Source organism: Saccostrea cucullata, unplaced genomic scaffold, assembly GCF_032062105.1.
Source record: "Saccostrea cucullata isolate Sc308-1 unplaced genomic scaffold, CSIRO_AGI_Scuc_v1 ctg5786, whole genome shotgun sequence".
Classification (NCBI taxonomy): domain Eukaryota; kingdom Metazoa; phylum Mollusca; class Bivalvia; order Ostreida; family Ostreidae; genus Saccostrea; species Saccostrea cuccullata.
In genome coordinates, this window is record NW_026929338.1 from 19,431 (window position 1) to 28,014 (window position 8,584).

At 34.6% G+C, this 8,584-nt stretch overlaps 1 long non-coding RNA gene across 1 annotated transcript; it reads right to left on the minus strand.

Annotated features, from left to right (window-relative positions):
* Nucleotides 1–239: 239 nt before the first annotated feature.
* Nucleotides 240–6,402, minus strand: LOC134280524 (uncharacterized). The gene is made up of 2 exons (XR_009994923.1): nucleotides 6,237–6,402; nucleotides 240–1,347 (listed from the first exon to the last, which is right to left on the minus strand). It is a non-coding gene; the product is annotated as an uncharacterized LOC134280524 (long non-coding RNA).
* Between the last annotated feature and the right edge of the window lie 2,182 nt (nucleotides 6,403–8,584).

Here is an 8,584-nt window from a genome sequence, read left to right on the forward strand (position 1 = left end):
ATATTGCCGCAACCCCTTTCTGGCAATATTGCCGCAAAACTAATTTACATACGAAAAACGATATAGCCGCAATATTGCGGCAATGTATTGCCAGAATGTTGCTGCAATATTGCGGCAATAAAGCCAGAAGATGTTGCCAGAAGGTCAATAATTTGGTAAGGGATAGCAATGACATTGGGGATGAATTTCATTACTTATTTAAATGCACTGATGTGTCTATAAAGAATTCAAGAGTCATGTATTTGTCAAAATATTTTTATTTGGATTCAAATATTTTGAAATTTGAAATGCTTTTTAATGTAACCAATACTAATCAACTCTTCAAGATTTGTAAATTGTTAGATATTATAATTGAGAGAGTTAGCTCTCTCGGTTAATTGATATTACTCTGTTATCCCTTCTTCATGCATGTAATATTTCATGTTCATTATACTGTATATATCTTCTCTTCACTGTTTTGTCAGTTATGAGAATAAAGTTCAAGTTCAAGGAAGAGCTATAATTACCTTCAAATATTCTTAATTATAAGATGTGTAAAAACACTAAATAAAAATCTATGCAGCGCTTTCCTTTCTAAAAAAACAAGAGGCCCATGGACTACATCACTCACCTGAGCACTGTGGCTGGGAAAAAGTAGAAATTGGTTTATTATTGAATAGTTTATATCCATTGGTCCCATGACCAATCATCGCTTTGCTATTCTTCATAATAAAGATGATTTTTAAAGAATTTTCCTCTATATATGTAAAACTTTGATTGGTCATTGTGGCACCGCTCTACCTCCGGGGGTCATGATTTGAACAAACTTGAATCTACACTACCTGAGGATGCTTCCATATAAATATGATCAATTATGGCTTTGTTACTCTTGAGAAGAAGATTTTTAAGGAAATTTCCTATATATATCAATGTAAAACTTTGGTCGGCCATTGTGGCTCAGCCTTATCCCCGGGGGTCAATCATGATTTGAACAAACTTGAATCTACACTACCTGAGGATGCTTCCATACAAATATGATCAATTATGGCTTTGTTATTCTTGAGAAGAAGATTTTTAAAGAATTTTCCTATCTAATTCTATGTAAATCTTTGGTTGGCCACTTTGGCCCCGCCCTACCCCTAGGGGTCATGATTTGAACAAACTTGAAACTACACTACCTGAGGATGCTTCCAAACAGATGTGATCAATTATGGCTTTGTTATTTTTGAGAAGATGATTTTTAAAGAATTTTCCTATCTATTTCTATGTAAAACTTTAAAATGTTAGTCTGTGCTCACGAAAACGTGAGAAACTTAAGAATCTGTTACACTGGTTCCCTCTCGTGCATCAGCAACTTCCTGCTTTTCCCTGAAAAAAAATTATAAAATGTATTAGTAAGTAAACCAATTTCATGTGGTAAATGATGATGACATACAGGAATCACATTTATTTCACAGGTCAAACTCAAACAATTTTCCCTGAAAATTATTGACAAGCTCTAAACTGAACAAGAGACCTATGGGACACATCGCTCAGCTGAGCACATTGGCTCGGCAAAAGCACAAATCAATATTCAGTATTGAAAAGATTACAAGGGGGGGGGGGTTGAAGTTTAAACTTCCTGATGATGCTTCCTTGTCAATATAATAAATGGCATTATTGTACTTGAGAAATAAGAGGCCCACTGGCCTTGAATTGCTCTTCTAATAAATTGTACAATCTGTCACTTCTACTTGAAGCCTCTAACTCTAAGTATCCTAAGACCCAAGTTGCATCAACTGACAAAGTTTGATGATTCTTAGCCAGTTAGGACTGAAGATATTTCAATAAAGCTATAAAATACCATAAGTAGGTCACAGTGACCTACGTTAAGATTGAAGTTTCCGAGGACTCAAGATGCATTAAGGTTAAGGTAGTCCGATCCTCAGGTTGATAAAATTAGCAGTTAAGTAATCGAAAATACATGTGTACTCACAAAAATATCTGAATCCACAAAGTAATGTAAATTTACCCACAGTATTTCTTTAAAGAATTAAGTACGTTACCTATTATATGGAGGCCCGGTATTTTCCATAATTTAATATACAATTTTGCCAAAATATAAAAACTTTGTGCATGTACTAGAAGATTGGTAGTTTTAAAATATGCGATGCAAAATTTCCACACTCCGTTACTTAGACGTATACACCACGTTTAAAGATCCGTTTTTTTACGGAAATTGCTAGATTTTCCATTATTTTCAACAGATATTTCTAAAATTGAAGTAGTGAACATCCCTCGAGCAAAATAAAACATGTATATTTCAAAACATTTTGATGAAAGACGGATGAAAACAGGTATAAGATTTTGCTCAAGGAATGTGCAGTATGTTTATTTTGACTTTACATTACTATTTCCGGTGGCGGATTGAAAGTTCATTGAGAGGTGTAATTTTATTTATGTGAAATTATGTCACCATAGTTCATAAAAATATAAATAAATAAATTCTCCATGCATCGGCAATGTATTTATTTTTCATGCAAGTCTATTTTTAAGAAAAATAGCATACAAACTGGAAAATACGAAAGGATTATAAGGCAGATGACGATGAGCCCTGCGATGTGTAGGCCTAACCTGCATCTGACAAATATTTCCAATAAGGATGAAGAACCAATGAAAACGCTAAATTAAAAAAAAGTTCAATTGATTAACCGTATTAGCACAGAAGAAGAAAACGAGTTTGTATTTTATCACATACTTTCACCTTTATCCCGTTGATATAGCTCATGTGATATCGTTTTCGTATCAACACTATGTATTCCTACGCCGCGTGATGTAATGCATATAAACAAATACATGTGCATGATGGAGAGAATGACTTAATTTGTCAAATTTCACTTTATTTGAAATATTCTAACAAATTTTTATTCATGAATTAAAAAAAAAATGCTAAAATACTTTTCTTTCTTTCATAAAGCCTAATATTATTTATTACGTTATTTGGTCCGAGGTAACTGTAAGGGAACTTTGAATTAGAAATAAAGACAAAAAATACACATTTATAGTGAACAAAATCTCTAAGATAACTAGAGCAAAGCTCGTTGCAAAGCAACGAGAAGGTCTTGATTCTGTTTGACCAGAAGTAGCTTTGATTTAAAAAAAAAAAAAAAGAAAAGAGAAATAATGCTCAAAAATGCTTTGTATCCTCTAAAGCTATGTTAATTATTGCAAAATTAAGATGGGTCGTATTATGTTATAGACTTCATGTATGTTTGTCTGTCTATATGTCCGTCGGTCTGTTAGCTATTCTCGTGTTGGTTATAACTTTAATACTAATAGGCCTAATGTTATCAAACTTTGTCAGCTGATACATCTTGAGTAGAAGGTGTGTTCACGCACAAAAAGTAGGTCGCTGACCTATAACTAAGAAGTAGCCAAATATGGACAAATCCTTTCTGGTCCATCACTAGAAAACTGTTAGACTTGAATCATCAAACTTGGCCAGTGTATGCATCTTAGGTAGAAGGTGTGTCGCGACCTATTTCAAGGTCACTGTGACCTTTAATTTAAGTGAATTTTTTTTTAATAGTCTCTTTACTATTCATTTACACATGCAAAAAATGTAAGAGTATTGTACTATCCTTAATTAGCCTACAAATATTGCAAGGGATAGAGGGAATTCCTGATACCAATAGGCAACTCATTCCAGATAATAACCCCTGAATATGTGTAAAGAATTTTAAAATAAATTTGTTTTATTCTACATGTATCGATTATGAATAGATCGCTTGAGAAATCAGACAGGGATAATTTTCCCAACGCAAATGTTAAAGAAGTTAATTCTGCGTTGTCACCATAATCAGAACTAGTCAATGTCTGAACTCTCACTTTATTTACAATGTTTTTTTTTTATAATAATATAATTTGATAGATAACAGCAAAATATAGACATACTAAAATTAAAAGTGCTTAATGGTGATGTTTTTAATATCAATAAAAAACCACAGGACTATCTGGGTTACTAAATGGCATGATGTTATACAAGAGGCCCATGGGCCACATCCCTCACCTGAGAAGCTTTGACCATTCTGTTCTTTACCAGATCTTCCCCTTGTAATACATATTGCGACCCACCCTACCCCACTGATCATAATTTAGACAATTTGAAATCTACAGTACCCAGGATGCTTCCAAGAGCAAAACGATTACATGTGTAAACTGCGACGTTTCGATTAAATGGTCTAAACGTTTACAAATTTAGTAAACGTTTACACCAAGGTTAATATCAATGTCTATCGGAAAAAAACCTTTTATCCAAACAAGTTGTTTTATTTCATATTTACTGATACAAACATTTTTTTCTGTTATAATACTGGAAATGTAATATTAAACTAAACTATCTAGAAACCAATATGGTATAACATATCTAATTCCGATTTCCGAGGAGTGAAAACTAGCGATGTATTACAGTGGACCCTCATTTATCCGGACGCTTTGGTTCCCAGTCAATTTGTCCGGATATGTGAAGCATCCGGATATCTGAATCACAAGTTAAACAAGACAAAATAACATTTAAAAATTTTGTTCCGTTGAAAAATCGTCCGGATACTGAAGCATCCGGATATCTGACGTCCGGATATCTGAAGGTCCACTGTATTTTATTTTTCCAAGTATATGTTCTAAATTAAATAACCTTTGTTGTTGCTTTTTATTGATAAGAAAGTAAAAAAGTATCACGCTTATAACGGTATAATGTTGAATATAGAGCTTTGAAAAATTGAACGTAAACCAAAACCCTCAATGTTATCGTATTATATTTTTATATTACTATCTTGTTTCAGTTTTTGACACTTCCTACTCTTTCGTCATAAAAACCAACAAATAAACAGTAATGACAACTCATACTTTCATTATAGTGAAAGAATGGTTTATTAAATTAGTGTTTCATGAGTAAGTAGCCAAGAAATTCATCACATAAAAATCTCCCGTTTAAATGGTACCGTTTCGTTTATTGCTGCTCGTTTAAAAATTTACAAAATTCAGTAAACGTTTCACCATTAGATGCTAGCTTGCTTCCACATAAGTTTCAGCTTTTCTGGCCCAGTGGTTCTTGAGAAGATTTTTAAAGATTTTTCTATATATTTCTATGTAAAACTTGGATTCCCCATTGTGGCCCCTCCCAAACCCCGGGGGTCATGATCTGAACAATTTAGAATCTACACTACCCCAGGATGCTTCCACATAAGTTTCAGCTTTTCTGGCCCAGTGGTTCTTGAGAAGAAGATTTTCAAAGATTTTTCCTATATATTTCTATGTAAAACTTGGATTCCCCATTGTGGCCCCGCCCAACCCCCAGGGGTCATGATTTGAACAATTTAGAATCTACACTACCCCAGGATGCTTCCACATAAGTTTCAGCTTTGCTGGCACAGTGGTTCTTGAGAAGAAGATTTTTAAAGATTTTTCCTTTATATTTCTATGTAAATCTTTGATTCCCCATTGTGGCCCCGCCCAACCCCCAGGGGGTCATGATTTGAACAATTTAGAATCTACACTACCCCAGGATGCTTTCACATAAGTTTCAGCTTTTCTGGCCCAGTGATTCTTGAGAAGAAGATTTTTTAATGACCCCACCCTATTTTTGTCATTTCTTGATTATCTCCCCTTGTGAGGGTGATTCATTTTTACAATTTAAATTCCCCTTTACTTATAGATACTTTGTACCAAGTTTGGTCAAAATTGGCTTAGTGGTTCTTGAGAAGAAGTCGAAAATGTGAAAAGTTTACAGACGGACGGACGACGGCCAAAATGTGATCAGAAAAGCTCACTTGAGCCTTCGGCTGAGGTGAGCTAAAAAACAATAGCAACACTTTACGAATTGCAATGTCAATCTGGAGAGCTTTAATTACATCCAAATATTCTTAATTACAAGATGTGTAAAAACACTACATAAAAATCTATGCAGCACTTTCATTTCATAAAAAAAAACCCAAAGGGATTTTAAGGAAACTGCACTCAAATTTACAAATATTTTATTTTTCCAACAAATTCAGATTTTCTAACCAATTAGCATCAATCTGACCGATTAATCGATTAACCAGTTACAAATTGCCATCCCTATTAAAAACACATATTCTTATATCCGTAAAGGATACACTTTAAAACATTGGGGCTTTTTTTCTTTTTAAAGTAATTACATTTTGCCTCAACAATTCTTTAATCTCTGATAAATTTTTTTTTACAGACTTGTAGATTTGTACAGCATTTTTAAAACTTACAAAGGCACTTGATCAAGCTGAGTCCTTAGAGATTTGATGAAGATTTCCTTGTGGGTAGTTTGCATGTGTCTAATCAGTGTAGATTCCTTAACAAATTGTTTGTTACAGTGACCACATTTCTGAAGTGGAACCAACAAGTGGACTTTCCTCACATGACGATTAAGGTCACCTGTAAAAGAATGCAACAAACCTGCATATTTCTTAGAGTAGTGTACAAATAATTTTCATTTAGATATAGAGGATTTTAAAGTTATAATGAATTTAATTAATATATAACTGAGATTTGTAATGCATCTTAACTGTTTCACTCTAAGTAAAACAAGAGGCCCACGGGCCTTATAGGTCACCTGAGCATTATGCAACAATTTTCCAGTTATTGAATTTGATTCATGTTTTAAGCCAGATGCTATATGACATTCACAATTTTGAAAGAGGCACCATTGATCATCATAACAATACACTTAGCAGTTGCTTAGCTTGGTTACTGAATACCCATATGCAGGGTAGGGGAACAAAAATGCATTCCAACTAACCAGTAGTGCCCCTAACCCTGTGACATAAACCCCTGACCCTAGGTCCACACATTACACAAATTTCAAAAAGGCACCCTTAATATCAAAAAATAAATAAATGTTTTATAATACAAAAGATCAGATTTCAAACAATAAATTCATTATCAGTATATAAGTAGAGCCCCCATTCCTGACCCTGGGGCTATGAAATTCACAATTCTGCAAGATTAGGGCCCTTGCCATCATAACTATAAAGGTAGTTCATCTGCTTTATACCCAAGAATAATAAAAAAATTTCAAAGATTTAATGTATTTTCATTATATAATCAATTGAGCCCCGCCCCCCTAACACCAGAAACCCTGACCCTGGGACCATAAAATTCATAATTTTAAAAGAGGCATTCTTGCTCATCATAACTATGTACTTAGTTTATTTAATTCCTAGGAGCAGAGAAGAAGATTTTCAAAGAATTCATGTATTTTCAATATATAATCAATAGAGCCCTGCCCTAACACCAGAAACCCTGACCCTGGGACCATAAAATTCACAATTTTGGTAAAAGCACTCTTGCTCATCATAACTATGCACTTAGTTTTTTTAATACCCAGGAGCAGAGAAAATGATTTTCAAAGAATTCATGTATTTTTACTAATATATAATCTATAGAGCTCCGTCCTAACACCAGAACCCTTGACCCTGGGGCCATAAAATTCACAATTTTGGTAGAGGCACTCATGCTCATCATAACTATGCACTTAGTTGGTTTATTTAATACCTAGGAGCAGAGTAGAAAGATTTTCAAAGAATTCATGTATTTTCACTATATAATCAATAGAGCCCCCCCCCCCCCCCAACACCAGAACCCTGACCCTGGGGCCATAAAATTCACAATTTTGGTAGAGGCACTCATGCTCATCATAACTATGCACTTAGTTAGTATATTTAATACCCAGGGGCAGAGAAGAAGATTTTCAAAGAAATCATGTATTTTCACTATATATAATCAATAGAGCCCCGCCCTAACACCAGAACCCCTGACCCTGGGGCCATAAAATTCACAATTTTGGTAGAGGCACTCATCTTCATCATAACTATGCACTTAGTTAGTATATTTAATACCCAGGGGCAGAGAAGAAGATTTTCAAAGAATTCATGTATTTTCACTATATATAATCAATAGAGCCCCGCCCTAACACCAGAACCCCTGACCCTGGGGCCATAAAATTCACAATTTTGGTAGAGGCACTCATCCCCATCATAACTATGTACTTAGTTAGTATATTTAATACCAAGGGGCAGAGAAGAAGATTTTCAAAGAAATCATGTATTTTCACTATATATAATCAATAGAGCCCCGCCCTAACACCAGAACCCCTGACCCTGGGGCCATAAAATTCACAATTTTGGTAGAGGCACTCTTGCTCATCATAACTATGTACTTAGTTGGTTTATTCAATACCCAGGAGTAGAGAAGAAGATTTCCAAAGAAATAATGCATTTTCACTATATACTTATTTAGCCCCGCCCTAGCACTAGAACCCCTGACCCCAGGGCCATGAATTTCACAATTTTGGTAAAGGACCCAATGCTGATTACAATCATGCAAACAGTTTGACTGCTTGATGTCCAGGAGTAAAGAAGAAGATTTTTAAAGATTTCATTAATTTTAGTGGTTTTGGCCCCACCCCTCAGGCCCCAGGGGGGCAGGGATCATGAAATTCACAATTTTTGTTCCCCTTCACCCATAGATGCTTTGTGCCAAATTTGGTGGAAATTGGTTCAGTGGTTGCAGAGAAGAAGCTGAAAATGTTCAAATGTTAACACACGACGGACGA